Below are 21,117 nucleotides of genomic sequence, written 5' to 3' on the forward strand. Positions count from 1 at the left end.
GCTCCGTGTCAGACATAGTTCTATTCTCCGGATCAGTGCTCAATATCTTTCCTGCATTGTGGGGACCAGTATATAGTAGTACAGTGCTGCATTGTGGTGACCACCAGTATATAGTAGAACAGTACAGTTGTCCATTGCTGTATCTTGCAGCTCTGTGTCAGACCCCGTTCTATTCTCCGAATCAGTGCTCAATATCTTTGCTGCATTGTGGGGATGAGTATATAGTAGTACAGTGCTGCATTGTGGTGACCACCAGTATAGAGTAGTACAGTACAGTTGTCCATTGCTGTATCTTGCAGCTTCGTGTCAGACTCCGTTCTATTCTCCGACAAAGTGCTCAATATCTTTGCTGCATTGTGGGGACGAGTATATAGTAGTACAGTGCTGCTTTGTGGTGACCACCAGTATATAGTAGTACAGTACAGTTGTCCATTGCTGTATCTTGCAGCTCCGTGTCAGACTCAGTTCTATTTTCCGGATCAGTGCTCAATATCTTTGCTGCATTGTGGGGACCAGTATATAGTAGCACAGTGCTGCATTGTAGTGACCACCAGTATATAGTAGTACAGTACAATTGTCCATTGCTGTATCTTGCATCTTCGTGTCAGACTCCGTTCTATTCTCCGACAAAGTGCTCAATATCTTTGCTGCATTGTGGGGACGAGTATATAGTAGTACAGTGCTGCTTTGTGGTGACCACCAGTATATAGTAGTACAGTACAGTTGTCCATTGCTGTATCTTGCAGCTCCGTGTCAGACTCAGTTCTATTCTCCAGATCAGTGCTCAATATCTTTGCTGCATTGTGGGGACCAGTATATAGTAGCACAGTGCTGCATTGTGGTGACCACCAGTATATAGTAGTACAGTTGTCCATTGCTGTATCTTGCAGCTTCGTGTCAGACTCCGTTCTATTCTCCGACAAAGTGCTCAATATCTTTGCTGCATTGTGGGGATGAGTATATAGTAGTACAGTGCTGCATTGTGGTGACCACCAGTATATAGTAGTACAGTACAGTTGTCCATTGCTGTATCTTGCAGCTTCATGTCAAATTCAGTGCTATTCTCCGGATCAGTGCTCAATATCTTTGCTGCATTGTGGGGACCAGTATATAGTAGCACAGTGCTGCATTGTGGTGACCACCAGTATATAGTAGTACAGTTGTCCATTGCTGTATCTTGCAGCTCCGTGTCAGACTCCGTTCTATTCTCCGGATAAGTGCTCAATATCTTTGCTGCATTGTGGGGACCAGTATATAGTAGCACAGTGCTGCATTGTGGTGACCACCAGTATATAGTAGTACAGTACAGTTGTCCATTGCTGTATCTTGCAGCTCCATGTCAGACTCAGTTCTATTCTCCGGATCAGTGCTCAATATCTTTGCTGCATTGTGGATTCCAGTATATAGTAGCACAGTGCTGCATTGTGGTGACCACCAGTATATAGTAGTACAGTACAGTTGTCCATTGCTGTATCTTGCAGCTTCGTGTCAGACTCAGTTCTATTCTCCGGATCAGTGCTCAATATCTGTGCTGCATTGTGGGGACGAGTATATAGCAGTACAGTGCTGCATTGTGGTGACCACCAGTATATAGTAGTACAGTACAGTTGTCCATTCCTGTATCTTGCAGCTCCGTGTCAGACTCAGTTCTATTCTCCGGATCAGTGCTCAATATCTTTGCTGCATTGTGGGGACCAGTATATAGTAGTACAGTGCTGCATTGTGGTGACCACCAGTATATAGTAGTTCAGTACAGTTGTCCATTGCTGTATCTTGCAGCTCCGTGTCAGACTCAGTTCTATTCTCCAGATCAGTGCTCAATATCTTTGCTGCATTGTGGGGACCAGTATATAGTAGCACAGTGCTGCATTGTGGTGACCACCAGTATATAGTAGTACAGTACAGTTGTCCATTGCTGTATCTTGCAGCTTCGTGTCAGACTCCGTTCTATTCTCCGGATCAGTGCTCAATATCTGTGCTGCATTGTGGGGACGAGTATATAGCAGTACAGTGCTGCATTGTGGTGACCACCAGTATATAGTAGTACAGTACAGTTGTCCATTGCTGTATCTTGCAGCTCCGTGTCAGACTCAGTTCTATTCTCCCGATCAGTGCTCAATATCTTTGCTGCATTGTCGGGACCAGTATATAGTAGCACAGTGCTGCATTGTGGTGACCACCAGTATATTGTAGTACAGTACAGTTGTCCATTGCTGTATCTTGCAGCTCCGTGTCAGACTCTGTTCTATACTCCGGATCTGTGCTCAATATCTATGCTGCATTGTAGGGACCAGTATATAGTAGCACAGTGCTGCATTGTAGTGACCACCAGTATATAGTAGTACAGTACAATTGTCCATTGCTGTATCTTGCAACTTCGTGTCAGACTCCGTTCTATTCTCCGACAAAGTGCTCAATATCTTTGCTGCATTGTGGGGACGAGTATATAGTAGTACAGTGCTGCATTGTGGTGACCACCAGTATATAGTAGTACAGTACAGTTGTCCATTGCTGTATCTTGCAGCTCCATGTCAGACTTCGTTCTATTCTCCGGATCAGTGCTCAATATCTTTGCTGCATTGTCGGGACCAGTATATAGTAGCACAGTGCTGCATTGTGGTGACCACCAGTATATAGTAGTACAGTTGTCCATTGCTGTATCTTGCAGCTTCGTGTCAGACTCCGTTCTATTCTCCGACAAAGTGCTCAATATCTTTGCTGCATTGTGGGGACGAGTATATAGTAGTACAGTGCTGCATTGTGGTGACCACCAGTATATAGTAGTACAGTACAGTTGTCCATTGCTGTATCTTGCAACTTCGTGTCAGACTCCGTTCTATTCTCCGACAAAGTGCTCAATATCTTTGCTGCATTGTGGGGACGAGTATATAGTAGTACAGTGCTGCTTTGTGGTGACCACCAGTATATAGTATTACAGTACAGTTGTCCATTGCTGTATCTTGCAGCTCCGTGTCAGACTCAGTTCTATTCTCCGGATCAGTGCTCAATATCTGTGCTGCATTGTAGGGACCAGTATATAGTAGTACAGTGCTGCATTGTGGTGACCACCAGTATATAGTGGTACAGTTGTCCATTGCTGTATCATGCAGCTCCGTGACAGACTCCGTTCTATTCTCCGGATCAGTGCTCAATATCTTTGCTGCATTGTGGGGACCAGTATATAGTAGAACAGTGCTGCATTGTGGTGACCACAAGTATATAGTAGTACACTACAGTTGTCCATTCCTGTATCTTGCAGCTTCGTGTCAGACTCAGTTCTATTCTCCGGATCAGTGCTCAATATCTGTGCTGCATTGTGGGGACGAGTATATAGTAGTACAGTGATGCATTGTGGTGACCACCAGTATATAGTACTACAGTGCAGTTGTCCATTGCTGTATCTTGCAGCTCCGTGTCAGACATAGTTCTATTCTCCGGATCAGTGCTCAATATCTTTCCTGCATTGTGGGGACCAGTATATAGTAGTACAGTGCTGCATTGTGGTGACCACCAGTATATAGTAGAACAGTACAGTTGTCCATTGCTGTATCTTGCAGCTCTGTGTCAGACCCCGTTCTATTCTCCGAATCAGTGCTCAATATCTTTGCTGCATTGTGGGGATGAGTATATAGTAGTACAGTGCTGCATTGTGGTGACCACCAGTATAGAGTAGTACAGTACAGTTGTCCATTGCTGTATCTTGCAGCTTCGTGTCAGACTCCGTTCTATTCTCCGACAAAGTGCTCAATATCTTTGCTGCATTGTGGGGACGAGTATATAGTAGTACAGTGCTGCTTTGTGGTGACCACCAGTATATAGTAGTACAGTACAGTTGTCCATTGCTGTATCTTGCAGCTCCGTGTCAGACTCAGTTCTATTTTCCGGATCAGTGCTCAATATCTTTGCTGCATTGTGGGGACCAGTATATAGTAGCACAGTGCTGCATTGTAGTGACCACCAGTATATAGTAGTACAGTACAATTGTCCATTGCTGTATCTTGCATCTTCGTGTCAGACTCCGTTCTATTCTCCGACAAAGTGCTCAATATCTTTGCTGCATTGTGGGGACGAGTATATAGTAGTACAGTGCTGCTTTGTGGTGACCACCAGTATATAGTAGTACAGTACAGTTGTCCATTGCTGTATCTTGCAGCTCCGTGTCAGACTCAGTTCTATTCTCCAGATCAGTGCTCAATATCTTTGCTGCATTGTGGGGACCAGTATATAGTAGCACAGTGCTGCATTGTGGTGACCACCAGTATATAGTAGTACAGTTGTCCATTGCTGTATCTTGCAGCTTCGTGTCAGACTCCGTTCTATTCTCCGACAAAGTGCTCAATATCTTTGCTGCATTGTGGGGATGAGTATATAGTAGTACAGTGCTGCATTGTGGTGACCACCAGTATATAGTAGTACAGTACAGTTGTCCATTGCTGTATCTTGCAGCTTCATGTCAAATTCAGTGCTATTCTCCGGATCAGTGCTCAATATCTTTGCTGCATTGTGGGGACCAGTATATAGTAGCACAGTGCTGCATTGTGGTGACCACCAGTATATAGTAGTACAGTTGTCCATTGCTGTATCTTGCAGCTCCGTGTCAGACTCCGTTCTATTCTCCGGATCAGTGCTCAATATCTTTGCTGCATTGTGGGGACCAGTATATAGTAGTACAGTGCTGCCTTGTGGTAATCACCAGTACATAGTAGTACAGTACAGTTGTCCATTGCTGTATCTTGCAGCTTCGTGTCAAATTCAGTTCTATTCTCTGGATCAGTGCTCAATATCTGTGCTTCATTGTGGGGACCAGTATATAGTAGTACAGTGCTGCATTGTGGTGACCACCAGTATATAGTGGTACAGTTGTCCATTGCTGTATCTTGCAGCTCCATGTCAGACTCCGTTCTATTCTCCGGATCAGTGCTCAATATCTTTGCTGCATTGTCGGGACCAGTATATAGTAGTACAGTGCTGCATTGTGGTGACCACCAGTATATAGTAGTACAGTACAGTTGTCCATTGCTGTATCTTGCAGCTCCGTGTCAGACTCAGTTCTATTCTCCGGATCAGTGCTCAATATCTTTGCTGCATTGTGGGGACCAGTATATAGTAGTACAGTGCTGCATTGTGGTGACCACCAGTATATAGTAGTACAGTACAGTTGTCCATTGCTGTATCTTGCAGCTCCGTGTCAGACTCCGTTCTATTCTCCGGATAAGTGCTCAATATCTGTGCTGCATTGTGGGGACCAGTATATAGTAGCACAGTGCTGCATTGTGGTGACCACCAGTATATAGTAGTACAGTACAGTTGTCCATTGCTGTATCTTGCAGCTCCATGTCAGACTCAGTTCTATTCTCCGGATCAGTGCTCAATATCTTTGCTGCATTGTGGATTCCAGTATATAGTAGCACAGTGCTGCATTGTGGTGACCACCAGTATATAGTAGTACAGTACAGTTGTCCATTGCTGTATCTTGCAGCTTCGTGTCAGACTCAGTTCTATTCTCCGGATCAGTGCTCAATATCTGTGCTGCATTGTGGGGACGAGTATATAGCAGTACAGTGCTGCATTGTGGTGACCACCAGTATATAGTAGTACAGTACAGTTGTCCATTCCTGTATCTTGCAGCTCCGTGTCAGACTCAGTTCTATTCTCCGGATCAGTGCTCAATATCTTTGCTGCATTGTGGGGACCAGTATATAGTAGTACAGTGCTGCATTGTGGTGACCACCAGTATATAGTAGTTCAGTACAGTTGTCCATTGCTGTATCTTGCAGCTCCGTGTCAGACTCAGTTCTATTCTCCGGATCAGTGCTCAATATCTTTGCTGCATTGTGGGGACCAGTATATAGTAGCACAGTGCTGCATTGTGGTGACCACCAGTATATAGTAGTACAGTACAGTTGTCCATTGCTGTATCTTGCAGCTTCGTGTCAGACTCCGTTCTATTCTCCGGATCAGTGCTCAATATCTGTGCTGCATTGTGGGGACGAGTATATAGCAGTACAGTGCTGCATTGTGGTGACCACCAGTATATAGTAGTACAGTACAGTTGTCCATTGCTGTATCTTGCAGCTCCGTGTCAGACTCAGTTCTATTCTCCGGATCAGTGCTCAATATCTTTGCTGCATTGTGGGGACCAGTATATAGTAGCACAGTGCTGCATTGTGGTGACCACCAGTATATTGTAGTACAGTACAGTTGTCCATTGCTGTATCTTGCAGCTCCGTGTCAGACTCTGTTCTATACTCCGGATCTGTGCTCAATATCTATGCTGCATTGTAGGGACCAGTATATAGCAGTACAGTGCTGCATTGTGGTGACCACCAGTATATAGTAGTACAAGTGTCCATTGCTGTATCTTGCAGCTCCGTGTCAGACTCCGTTCTATTCTACGGATCCGTGCTCAATATCTTTGCTGCATTGTGGGGACAAGTATATAGTAGTACAGTGCTGCATTGTGGTGACCACCAGTATATAGTAGTACAGTACAGTTGTCCATTGCTGTATCTTGCAGCTCCGTGTCAGACTCTGTTCTATTCTCCGGATCAGTGCTCAATATCTTTGCTGCATTGTCGGGACCAGTATATAGTAGTACAGTGCTGCATTGTGGTGACCACCAGTATATAGTAGTACAGTACAGTTGTACATTGCTGTATCTTGCAGCTCCGTGTCAGACTCAGTTCTATTCTCCGGATCAGTGCTCAATATCTTTGCTGCATTGTGGGGACCAGTATATAGTAGCACAGTGCTGCATTGTGGTGACCACCAGTATATAGTAGTACAGTACAGTTGTCCATTGCTGTATCTTGCAGCTCCGTGTCAGACTCTGTTCTATACTCCGGATCTGTGCTCAATATCTATGCTGCATTGTAGGGACCAGTATATAGCAGTACAGTGCTGCATTGTGGTGACCACCAGTATATAGTAGTACAAGTGTCCATTGCTGTATCTTGCAGCTCCGTGTCAGACTCCGTTCTATTCTACGGATCCGTGCTCAATATCTTTGCTGCATTGTGGGGACGAGTATATAGTAGTATAGTGCTGCATTGTGGTGACCACCAGTATATAGTAGTACAGTACAGTTGTCCATTGCTGTATCTTGCAGCTCCGTGTCAGACTCTGTTCTATTCTCCGGATCAGTGCTCAATATCTTTGCTGCATTGTCGGGACCAGTATATAGTAGCACAGTGCTGCATTGTGGTGACCACCAGTATATAGTAGTACAGTACAGTTGTACATTGCTGTATCTTGCAGCTCCGTGTCAGACTCAGTTCTATTCTCCGGATCAGTGCTCAATATCTTTGCTGCATTGTGGGGACCAGTATATAGTAGCACAGTGCTGCATTGTGGTGACCACCAGTATATAGTAGTACAGTACAGTTGTCCATTGCTGTATCTTGCAGCTTCGTGTCAGACTCAGTTCTATTCTCCGGATCAGTGCTCAATATCTGTGCTGCATTGTGGGGACGAGTATATAGCAGTACAGTGCTGCATTGTGGTGACCACCAGTATATAGTAGTACAGTACAGTTGTCCATTGCTGTATCTTGCAGCTCCGTGTTAGACTCAGTTCTATTCTCCGGATCAGTGCTCAATATCTGTGCTCCATTGTGGGGACCAGTATATAGTAGTACAGTGCTGCATTGTGGTGACCACCAGTATATAGTAGTACAGTACAGTAGGCCATAGCATTATCTTGCAGCTCCATTTCAGAATCAGTTCAATTCTCTGGATCAGTGCTCAATATCTGTGCTGCATTGTGGGGACCAGTATATAGTAGTACAGTGCTGCATTGTGACCACCAGTATATAGTAGTACAGTACAGTTGTCCATTGCTGTATCTTGCAGCTCCGTGTCAGACTCCGTTCTATTCTCCGGATCAGTGCTCAATATCTGTGCATCTTTGTGGGGACCAGTATATAGTAGTACAGTGCTGCATTGTGGTGACCACCAGTTTATAGTACAGTACAGTAGGCCATAGTGTTATCTTGCAGCTCCATGTCAGACTCAGTTCTATTCTCCGGATCAGTGCTCTATATCTTTGCTGCATTGTAGGGACCAGTATATAGTAGTACAGTGCTGCATTGTGGTGACCACCAGTATATAGTAGTACAGTTGTCCATTGCTGTATCTTGCAGCTCCGTTTCATACTCAGTTCTATTCTCCGGATCAGTGCTCAATATCTTTCCTGCATTGTGGGGACCAGTATATAGTAGTACAGTGCTGCATTGTGGTGACCACAGTATATAGTAGTACAGTATATTTGTCCATTGCTGTATCTTGCAGCTCCGTGTCAGACTCAGTTCTATTCTCCGGATCAGTGCTCAATATCTTTGCTGCATTGTGGGGACCAGTATATAGTAGTACAGTGCTGCATTGTGGTGACCACCAGTATATAGTAGTACAGTACAGTTGTCCATGCTGTATCTTGCAGCTCCGTGTCAGACTCAATTCTATTCTACAGATCAGTGCTCAATATCTGTGCTGCATTGTGGGGACCAGTATATAGTAGTACAGTGCTGCATTGTGGTGACCACCAGTATATAGTAGTACAGTTGTCCATTGCTGTTTCTTGCAGCTTCGTGTCAGACTCAGTGCTATTCTCCGGATCAGTGCTCAATATCTGTGCTGCATTGTGGGGACCAGTATATATAGTAGCACAGTGCTGCATTGTGGTGACCAGCAGTTTATAGTACTACAGTACAGTTGTCCATTGCTGTATCTTGAAGCTCCATGTTAGACTCAGTTCTATTCTCCGGATCAGTGCTCAATATCTGTGCTGCATTGTAGGGACCAGTATATAGCAGTACAGTGCTGCATTGTGGTGACCACCAGTATATAGTAGTACAGTTGTCCATTGCTGTATTTTGCAGCTCCGTGTCAAATTCAGTTCTATTCTCTGGATCAGTGCTCAATATCTGTGCTTCATTGTGGGGACCAGTATATAGTAGTACAGTGCTGCATTGTGGTGACCACCAGTATATAGTAGTACAGTTGTCCATTGCTGTATCTTGCAGCTCCGTGTCAGACTCAGTTCTATTCTCCGACAAAGTGCTCAATATCTTTGCTGCATTGTGGGGACCAGTATATAGTAGTACAGTGCTGCATTGTGGTGACCAACAGTATATAGTAGTACAGTATAGTTGTCCATTGCTGTATCTTGCAGCTCCGTGTCAGACTTAGTTCTATTCTCCGGATCAGTGCTCAATATCTTTGCTGCATTGTGGGGACCAGTATATAGTAGTACAGTGCTGCATTGTGGTGACCACCAGTATATAGCAGTACAGTACAGTTGTCCATGCTGTATCTTGCAGCTCCGTGTCAGACTTAATTCTATTCTACAGATCAGTGCTCAATATCTGTGCTGCATTGTGGGGACCAGTATATAGTAGTACAGTGCTGCATTGTGGTGACCACCAGTATATAGTAGTACAGTACAGTTGTCCATTGCTGTATCTTGCAGCTCCGTGTCAGACTCAGTGCTATTCTCCGGATCAGTGCTCAATATCTGTGCTGCATTGTGGGGACTAGTATATATAGTAGCACAGTGCTGCATTGTGGTGCCCAGCAGTTTATAGTACTACAGTACAGTTGTCCATTGCTGTATCTTGAAGCTCCATGTTAGAATCAGTTCTATTCTCCGGATCAGTGCTCAATATCTGCTGCATTGTAGGGACCAGTATATAGCAGTACAGTGCTGCATTGTGGTGACCACCAGTATATAGTAGTACAGTTGTCCATTGCTGTATTTTGCAGCTCCGTGTCAAATTCAGTTCTATTCTCTGGATCAGTGCTCAATATCTGTGCTTCATTGTGGGGACCAGTATATAGTAGTACAGTGCTGCATTGTGGTGACCACCAATATATAGTGGTACAGTTGTCCATTGCTGTATCTTGCAGCTCCGTGACAGACTCCTTTCTATTCTCCGGATCAGTGCTCAATATCTTTGCTGCATTGTCGGGACCAGTATATAGTAGTACAGTGCTGCATTGTGGTGACCACCAGTATATAGTAGTACAGTTGTCCATTGCTGTATCTTGCAGGTCCATGTCAGACTCAGTTCTATTCTCCGGATCAGTGCTCAATATCTGTGCTGCATTGTAGGGACCAGTATATAGTAGTACAGTGCTGCATTGTGGTGACCACCAGTATATAGTGGTACAGTTGTCCATTGCTGTATCTTGCAGCTTCGTGACAGACTCCGTTCTATTCTCCGGATCAGTGCTCAATATCTTTGCTGCATTGTGGGGACCAGTATATAGTAGCACAGTGCTGCATTGTGGTGACCACCAGTATATAGTAGAACAGTACAGTTGTCCATTGCTGTATCTTGCAGCTTCGTGTCAGACTCAGTTCTATTCTCCGGATCAGTGCTCGATATCTGTGCTGCATTGTGGGGACGAGTATATAGTAGTACAGTGCTGCATTGTGGTGACCACCAGTATATAGTACTACAGTACAGTTGCCCATTGCTGTATCTTGCAGCTCCGTGTCAGAATCAGTGCTATTCTCAAGATCAGTGCTCAATATCTGTGCTGCATTGTGGGGACCAGTATATATAGTAGTACAGTGATGCATTGTGGTGACCACCAGTATATAGTACTACAGTGCAGTTGTCCATTGCTGTATCTTGCAGCTCCATTTTAGACTCAGTTCTATTCTGCGGATCAGTGCTCAATATCTTTGCTGCATTGTAGGGACCAGTATATAGTAGTACAGTGCTGCGTTGTGGTGACCACCAGTATATAGTAGTACAGTACAGTTGTCCATTGCTGTATCTTGCAGCTCCGTGTCAGACTCAGTTCTATTCTCCGGATCAGTGCTCAATATCTTTGCTGCATTGTGGGGACCAGTATATAGTAGCACAGTGCTGCATTGTGGTGACCACCAGTATATAGTAGTACAGTACAGTTGTCCATTGCTGTATCTTGCAGCTTCGTGTCAGACTCAGTTCTATTCTCCGGATCAGTGCTCAATATCTGTGCTGCATTGTGGGGACCAGTAAATAGTAGTACAGTGCTGCATTGTGACCACCAGTATATAGTAGTACAGTACAGTTGTCCATTGCTGTATCTTGCAGCTCCATGTCAGACATAGTTCTATTCTCCGAATCAGTGCTCAATATCTTTCCTGCATTGTGGGGACCAGTATATAGTAGTACAGTGCTGCATTGTGGTGACCACCAGTATATAGTAGAACAGTACAGTTGTCCATTGCTGTATCTTGCAGCTCTGTGTCAGACTCCGTTCTTTTCTCCGAATCAGTGCTCAATATCTTTGCTGCATTGTGGGGATGAGTATATAGTAGTATAGTGCTGCATTGTGGTGACCACCAGTATTGAGTAGTACAGTACAGTTGTCCATTGCTGTATCTTGCAGCTCCGTGTCAGACTCAGTTCTATTCTCCGGATCAGTGCGCAATATCTTTGCTGCATTGTGGGGACCAGTATATAGTAGCACAGTGCTGCATTGTGGTGACCACCAGTATATAGTAGTACAGTACAGTTGTCCATTGCTGTATCTTGCAGCTTCGTGTCAGACTCCGTTCTATTCTCTGACAAAGTGCTCAATATCTTTGCTGCATTCGATTATAAAGTAGTACAGTGCTGCTTTGTGGTGACCACCAGTATATAGTAGTACAGTACAGTTGTCCATTGCTGTATCTTGCAGCTCCGTGTCAGACTCAGTTCTATTTTCCGGATCAGTGCTCAATATCTTTGCTGCATTGTGGGGACCAGTATATAGTAGCACAGTGCTGCATTGTAGTGACCACCAGTATATAGTAGTAGAGTTGTCCATTGCTGTATCTTGCAGCTCCGTGTCAGAATCAGTGCTATTCTCCGGATCAGTGCTCAATATCTGTGCTGCATTGTAGGGACCAGTATATAGCAGTACAGTGCTGCATTGTGGTGACCACCAATATATAGTAGTACAGTTGTCCATTGCTGTATCTTGCAGCTCCGTGTCAGACTCCGTTCTATTCTCCGGATCAGTGCTCAATATCTTTGCTGCATTGTGGGGACCAGTATATAGTAGTACAGTGCTGCCTTGTGGTAATCACCAGTATATAGTAGTACAGTACAGTTGTCCATTGCTGTATCTTGCAGCTTCGTGTCAAATTCAGTTTTATTCTCTGGATCAGTGCTCAATATCTGTGCTTCATTGTGGGGACCAGTATAAAGTAGTACAGTGCTGCATTGTGGTGACCACCAGTATATAGTGGTACAGTTGTCCATTGCTGTATCTTGCAGCTCCGTGTCAGACTCCGTTCTATTCTCTGGATCAGTGCTCAATATCTTTGCTGCATTGTCGGGACAAGTATATAGTAGTACAGTGCTGCCGTGTGGTGACCACCAGTATATAGTAGTACAGTACAGTTGTCCATTGCTGTATCTTGCAGCTTCATGTCAGACTCAGTTCTATTCTCCGGATCAGTGCTCAATATCTTTGCTGCATTGTGGGGACCAGTAAATAGTAGTACAGTGCTGCATTGTGGTGACCACCAGTATATAGTAGTACAGTACAGTTGTCCATTGCTGTATCTTGCAGCTCCGTGTCAGACTCTGTTCTATACTCCGGATCAGTGTTCAATATCTATGCTGCATTGTAGGGACCAGTATATAGCAGTATAGTGCTGCATTGTGGTGACCACCAGTATATAGTAGTACAGTTGTCCATTGCTGTATCTTGCAGCTCCGTGTCAGACTCCGTTCTATTCTACGGATCCGTGCTCAATATCTTTGCTGCATTGTGGGGACGAGTATATAGTAGTACAGTGCTGCATTGTGGTGACCACCAGTATATAGTAGTACAGTATAGTTGTCCATTGCTGTATCTTGCAGCTCCATGTCAGAATCAGTTCTATTCGCAGATCAGTGCTCAATATATTTGCTGCATTGTGGGGACCAGTAAATAGTAGTACAGTGCTGCATTGTGGTGACCACCAGTATATAGTAGTACAGTATAGTTGTCCATTGCTGTATCTTGCAGCTCCGTGTCAGACTCTGTTCTATACTCCGGATCAGTGCTCAATATCTATGCTGCATTGTAGGGACCAGTAAATAGCAGTACAGTGCTGCATTGTGGTGACCACCAGTATATAGTAGTACAGTTGTCCATTGCTGTATCTTGCAGCTCCGTGTCAGACTCCGTTCTATTCTACGGATCCGTGCTCAATATCTTTGCTGCATTGTGGGGACGAGTATATAGTAGTACAGTGCTGCATTGTGGTGACCACCAGTATATAGTAGTACAGTACAGTTGTCCATTGCTGTATCTTGCAGCTCCATGTCAGACTCAGTTCTATTCTCGGATCAGTGCTCAATATCTTTCCTGCATTGTGGGGACCAGTATATAGTAGTACAGTGCTGCATTGTGGTGACCACCAGTAAATAGTAGTACAGTACAGTTGTCCATTGCTGTATCTTGCAGCTCCGTGTCAGACTCCGTTCTATTCTCCGGATCAGTGCTCAATATCTTTGCTGCATTGTCGGGACCAGTATATAGTAGTACAGTGCTGCATTGTGGTGACCACCAGTATATAGTAGTACAGTACAGTTGTCCATTGCTGTATCTTGCAGCTCCGTGTCAGACTCAGTTCTATTCTCCGGATCAGTGCTCAATATCTTTGCTGCATTGTGGGGACCAGTATATAGTAGTACAGTGCTGCATTCTGGTGACCACCAGTATATAGTAGTACAGTACAGTTGTCCATTGCTGTATCTTGCAGCTCCGTGTCAGACTCAATTCTATTCTCCGAATCAGTGCTCAATATCTTTGCTGCATTGTGAGGACCAGTATATAGTAGTACAGTGTTGCATTGTGACCACCAGTATATAGTAGTACAGTACAGTTGTCCATTGCTGTATCTTGCAGCTTCGTGTCAGACTCAGTTCTATTCTCCGGATCAGTGCTCGATATCTGTGCTGCATTTTGGGGATGAGTATATAGTAGTACAGTGCTGCATTGTGGTGACCACCAGTATATAGTACTACAGTACAGTTGCCCATTGCTGTATCTTGCAGCTCCGTGTCAGAATCAGTGCTATTCTCAAGATCAGTGCTCAATATCTGTGCTGCATTGTGGGGACCAGTATATATAGTAGTACAGTGATGCATTGTGGTGACCACCAGTATATAGTACTACAGTGCAGTTGTCCATTGCTGTATCTTGCAGCACCATTTTAGACTCAGTTCTATTCTGCGGATCAGTGCTCAATATCTTTGCTGCATTGTAGGGACCAGTATATAGTAGTACAGTGCTGCGTTGTGGTGACCACCAGTATATAGTAGTACAGTACAGTTGTCCATTGCTGTATCTTGCAGCTCCGTGTCAGACTCAGTTCTATTCTCCGGATCAGTGCTCAATATCTTTGCTGCATTGTGGGGACCAGTATATAGTAGCACAGTGCTGCATTGTGGTAACCACCAGTATATAGTAGTACAGTACAGTTGTCCATTGCTGTATCTTGCAGCTTCGTGTCAGACTCAGTTCTATTCTCCGGATCAGTGCTCAATATCTGTGCTGCATTGTGGGGACCAGTAAATAGTAGTACAGTGCTGCATTGTGACCACCAGTATATAGTAGTACAGTACAGTTGTCCATTGCTGTATCTTGCAGCTCCATGTCAGACATAGTTCTATTCTCCGGCTCAGTGCTCAATATCTTTCCTGCATTGTGGGGACCAGTATATAGTAGTACAGTGCTGCATTGTGGTGACCACCAGTATATAGTAGAACAGTACAGTTGTCCATTGCTGTATCTTGCAGCTCTGTGTCAGACTCAGTTCTATTCTCCGGATCAGTGCTCAATATCTTTGCTGCATTGTGGGGATGAGTATATAGTAGTATAGTGCTGCATTGTGGTGACCACCAGTATAGAGTAGTACAGTACAGTTGTCCATTGCTGTATCTTGCAGCTCCGTGTCAGACTCAGTTCTATTCTCCGGATCAGTGCGCAATATCTTTGCTGCATTGTGGGGACCAGTATATAGTAGCACAGTGCTGCATTGTGGTGACCACCAGTATATAGTAGTACAGTACAGTTGTCCATTGCTGTATCTTGCAGCTTCGTGTCAGACTCCGTTCTATTCTCCGACAAAGTGCTGAAAATATCTTTGCTGCATTGTGGGGACGAGTATAAAGTAGTACAGTGCTGCTTTGTGGTGACCACCAGTATATAGTAGTATAGTACAGTTGTCCATTGCTGTATCTTGCAGCTCCGTGTCAGACTCAGTTCTATTTTCCGGATCAGTGCTCAATATCTTTGCTGCATTGTGGGGACCAGTATATAGTAGCACAGTGCTGCATTGTAGTGACCACCAGTATATAGTAGTAGAGTTGTCCATTGCTGTATCTTGCAGCTTCGTGTCAGACTCCGTTCTATTCTCCGACAAAGTGCTCAATATCTTTGCTGCATTGTGGGGACGAGTATATAGTAGTACAGTGCTGCATTGTGGTGACCACCAGTATATAGTAGTACAGTACAGTTGTCCATTGCTGTATCTTGCAGCTCCGTGTCAGAATCAGTGCTATTCTCCGGATCAGTGCTCAATATCTGTGCTGCATTGTAGGGACCAGTATATAGCAGTACAGTGCTGCATTGTGGTGACCACCAGTATATAGTAGTACAGTTGTCCATTGCTGTATCTTGCAGCTCCGTGTCAGACTCCGTTCTATTCTCCGGATCAGTGCGCAATATCTTTGCTGCATTGTGGGGACCAGTATATAGTAGTACAGTGCTGCCTTGTGGTAATCACCAGTATATAGTAGTACAGTACAGTTGTCCATTGCTGTATCTTGCAGCTTCGTGTCAAATTCAGTTCTATTCTCTGGATCAGTGCTCAATATCTGTGCTTCATTGTGGGGACCAGTATAAAGTAGTACAGTGCTGCATTGTGGTGACCACCAGTATATAGTGGTACAGTTGTCCATTGCTGTATCTTGCAGCTCCGTGTCAGACTCCGTTCTATTCTCTGGATAAGTGCTCAATATCTTTGCTGCATTGTCGGGACAAGTATATAGTAGTACAGTGCTGCCTTGTGGTGACCACCAGTAAATAGTAGTACAGTACAGTTGTCCATTGCTGTATCTTGCAGCTTCATGTCAGACTCAGTTCTATTCTCCGGATCAGTGCTCAATATCTTTGCTGCATTGTGGGGACCAGTAAATAGTAGTACAGTGCTGCATTGTGGTGACCACCAGTATATAGTAGTACAGTACAGTTGTCCATTGCTGTATCTTGCAGCTCCGTGTCAGACTCTGTTCTATACTCCGGATCAGTGCTCAATATCTATGCTGCATTGTAGGGACCAGTATATAGCAGTATAGTGCTGCATTGTGGTGACCACCAGTATATAGTAGTACAGTTGTCCATTGCTGTATCTTGCAGCTCCGTGTCAGACTCCGTTCTATTCTACGGATCCGTGCTCAATATCTTTGCTGCATTGTGGGGACGAGTATATAGTAGTACAGTGCTGCATTGTGGTGACCACCAGTATATAGTAGTACAGTACAGTTGTCCATTGCTGTATCTTGCAGCTCCATGTCAGAATCAGTTCTATTCTCGGATCAGTGCTCAATATATTTGCTGCATTGTGGGGACCAGAAAATAGTAGTACAGTGCTGCATTGTGGTGACCACCAGTATATAGTAGTACAGTACAGTTGTCCATTGCTGTATCTTGCAGTTCCGTGTCAGACTCCGTTCTATTCTCCGGATCAGTGCTCAATATCTTTCCTGCATTGTGGGGACCAGTATATAGTAGTACAGTGCTGCATTGTGGTGACCACCAGTAAATAGTAGTACAGTACAGTTGTCCATTGCTGTATCTTGCAGCTCCGTGTCAGACTCCGTTCTATTCTCCGGATCAGTGCTCAATATCTTTGCTGCATTGTCGGGACCAGTATATAGTAGCACAGTGCTGCATTGTGGTGACCACCAGTATATAGTAGTACAGTACAGTTGTCCATTGCTGTATCTTGCAGCTCCGTGTCAGACTCAGTTCTATTCTCCGGATCAGTGCTCAATATCTTTGCTGCATTGTGGGGACCAGTATATAGTAGCACAGTGCTGCATTGTGGTGACCACCAGTATATAGTAGTACAGTACAGTTGTCAATTGCTGTATCTTGCAGCTTCGTGTCAGACTCAGTTCTGTTCTCCGGATCAGTGCTCAATATCTGTGTTGCATTGTGGGGACGAGTATATAGTAGTACAGTGCTGCATTGTGGTGACCACCAGTATATATAGTACAGTACAGTTGTCCATTGCTGTATCTTGCAGCTCCGTGTCAGACTCAGTTCTATTCTCCGGATCAGTGCTCAATATCTTTGCTGCATTGTGGGGACCAGTATATAGTAGTACAGTGCTGCATTGTGGTGACCACCAGTATATAGTAGTACAGTACAGTTGTCCATTGCTGTATCTTGCAGCTCCGTGTCAGACTCAGTTCTATTCTCCGGATCAGTGCTCAATATCTTTGCTGCATTGTGGGGACCAGTATATAGTAGCACAGTGCTGCATTGTGGTGACCACCAGTATATAGTAGTACAGTACAGTTGTCCATTGCTGTATCTTGCAGCTTCGTGTCAGACTCAGTTCTATTCTCCGGATCAGTGCTCAGTATCTGTGCTGCATTGTGGGGACGAGTATATAGCAGTACAGTGCTGCATTGTGGTGACCACCAGTATATAGTAGTACAGTACAGTTGTCCATTGCTGTATCTTGCAGCTCCGTGTCAGACTCAGTTCTATTCTCCGGATCAGTGCTCAATATCTTTGCTGCATTGTGGGGACCAGTATATAGTAGTACAGTGCTGCATTGTGGTGACCACCAGTACATAGTAGTACAGTACAGTTGTCCATTGCTGTATCTTGCAGCTTCGTGTCAGACTCCGTTCTATTCTCCGGATCAGTGCTCAATATCTGTGCTGCATTGTGGGGACGAGTATATAGCAGTACAGTGCTGCATTGTGATGACCACCAGTATATAGTAGTACAGTACAGTTGTCCATTGCTGTATCTTGCAGCTCCGTGTCAGACTCCGTTCTATTCTCCGGATCAGTGCTCAATATCTTTGCTGCATTGTGGGGACCAGTATATAGTAGCACAGTGCTGCATTGTGGTGACCACCAGTATATAGTAGTACAGTACAGTTGTCCATTGCTGTATCTTGCAGCTCCGTGTCAGACTCTGTTCTATACTCCGGATCAGTGCTCAATATCTATGCTGCATTGTAGGGACCAGTATATAGCAGTACAGTGCTGCATTGTGGTGACCACCAGTATATAGTAGTACAGTTGTCCATTGCTGTATCTTGCAGCTCCGTGTCAGACTCCGTTCTATTCTACGGATCCGTGCTCAATATCTTTGCTGCATTGTGGGGACGAGTATATAGTAGTACAGTGCTGCATTGTGGTGACCACCAGTATATAGTAGTACATTACAGTTGTCCATTGCTGTATCTTGTAGCTCCATGTCAGACTCAGTTCTATTCTCGGATCAGTGCTCAATATCTTTCCTGCATTGTGGGGACCAGTATATAGTAGTACAGTGCTGCATTGTGGTGACCACCAGTATATAGTAGTACAGTACAGTTGTCCATTGCTGTATCTTGCAGCTCCGTGTCAGACTCTGTTCTATTCTCCGGATCAGTGCTCAATATCTTTGCTGCATTGTCGGGACCAGTATATAGTAGTACAGTGCTGCATTGTGGTGACCACCAGTATATAGTAGTACAGTACAGTTGTCCATTGCTGTATCTTGCAGCTCCGTGTCAGACTCAGTTCTATTCTCCGGATCAGTGCTCAATATCTTTGCTGCGTTGTGGGGACCAGTATATAGTAGCACAGTGCTGCATTGTGGTGACCACCAGTATATAGTAGTACAGTACATTTGTCCATTGCTGTATCTTGCAGCTTCGTGTCAGACTCAGTTCTGTTCTCCGGATCAGTGCTCAATATCTGTGTTGCATTGTGGGGACGAGTATATAGTAGTACAGTGCTGCATTGTGGTGACCACCAGTATATATAGTACAGTACAGTTGTCCATTGCTGTATCTTGCAGCTCCGTGTCAGACTCAGTTCTATTCTCCGGATCAGTGCTCAATATCTTTGCTGCATTGTGGGGACCAGTATATAGTAGTACAGTGCTGCATTGTGGTGACCACCAGTACATAGTAGTACAGTACAGTTGTCCATTGCTGTATCTTGCAGCTTCGTGTCAGACTCCGTTCTATTCTCCGGATCAGTGCTCAATATCTGTGCTGCATTGTGGGGATGAGTATATAGCAGTACAGTGCTGCATTGTGATGACCACCAGTATATAGTAGTACAGTACAGTTGTCCATTGCTGTATCTTGCAGCTCCGTGTCAGACTCCGTTCTATTCTCCGGATCAGTGCTCAATATCTTTGCTGCATTGTGGGGACCAGCATATAGTAGCACAGTGCTGCATTGTGGTGACCACCAGTATATAGTAGTACAGTACAGTTGTCCATTGCTGTATCTTGCAGCTCCGTGTCAGACTCTGTTCTATACTCCGGATCAGTGCTCAATATCTATGCTGCATTGTAGGGACCAGTATATAGCAGTACAGAGCTACATTGTGGTGACCACCAGTATATAGTAGTACAGTTGTCCATTGCTGTATCTTGCAGCTCCGTGTCAGACTCCATTCTATTCTACGGATCCGTGCTCAATATCTTTGCTGCATTGTGGGGACGAGTATATAGTAGTACAGTGCTGCATTGTGGTGACCACCAGTATATAGTAGTACATTACAGTTGTCCATTGCTGTATCTTGTAGCTCCATGTCAGACTCAGTTCTATTCTCGGATCAGTGCTCAATATCTTTCCTGCATTGTGGGGACCAGTATATAGTAGTACAGTGCTGCATTGTGGTGACCACCAGTTTATAGTAGTACAGTACAGTTGTCCATTGCTGTATCTTGCAGCTCCGTGTCAGATTCAGTTCTATTCTCCGGATCAGTGCTCAATATCTTTGCTGCATTGTGGGGACCAGTATATAGTAGCACAGTGCTGCATTGTGGTGACCACCAGTATATAGTAGTACAGTACAGTTGTCCATTGCTGTATCTTGCAGCTTCGTGTCAGACTCAGTTCTATTCTCCGGATCAGTGCTCAATATCTGTGCTGCATTGTGGGGACGAGTATATAGCAGTACAGTGCTGCATTGTGGTGACCACCAGTATATAGTAGTACAGTACAGTTGTCCATTGCTGTATCTTGCAGCTCCGTGTTAGACTCAGTTCTATTCTCCGGATCAGTGCTCAATATCTTTGCTGCATTGTGGGGACCAGTATATAGTAGCACAGAGCTGCATTGTGGTGACCACCAGTATATAGTAGTACAGTACATTTGTCCATTGCTGTATCTTGCAGCTACGTGTCAGACTCTGTTCTATTCTCCGGATCAGTGCTCAATATCTTTGCTGCATTGTCGGGACCAGTATATAGTAGTACAGTGCTGCATTGTGGTGACCACCAGTATATAGTAGTACAGTACAGTTGTCCATTGCTGTATCTTGCAGCTCCGTGTCAGACTCCGTTCTATTCTCCGGATCAGTGCTCAATATCTTTGCTGCATTGTGGGGACCAGCATATAGTAGCACAGTGCTGCATTGTGGTGACCACCAGTATATAGTAGTACAGTACAGTTGTCCATTGCTGTATCTTGGAGCTCCGTGTCAGACTCTGTTCTATACTCCGGATCAGTGCTCAATATCTATGCTGCATTGTAGGGACCAGTATATAGCAGTACAGTGCTACATTGTGGTGACCACCAGTATATAGTAGTACAGTTGTCCATTGCTGTATCTTGCAGCTCCGTGTCAGACTCCGTTCTATTCTACGGATCCGTGCTCAATATCTTTGCTGCATTGTGGGGACGAGTATATAGTAGTACAGTGCTGCATTGTGGTGACCACCAGTATATAGTAGTACATTACAGTTGTCCATTGCTGTATCTTGTAGCTCCATGTCAGACTCAGTTCTATTCTCGGATCAGTGCTCAATATCTTTCCTGCATTGTGGGGACCAGTATATAGTAGTACAGTGCTGCATTGTGGTGACCACCAGTTTATAGTAGTACAGTACAGTT

This window comes from Pseudophryne corroboree, chromosome 3 (genome assembly GCF_028390025.1).
Source record: "Pseudophryne corroboree isolate aPseCor3 chromosome 3, aPseCor3.hap2, whole genome shotgun sequence".
Taxonomy (NCBI): domain Eukaryota; kingdom Metazoa; phylum Chordata; class Amphibia; order Anura; family Myobatrachidae; genus Pseudophryne; species Pseudophryne corroboree.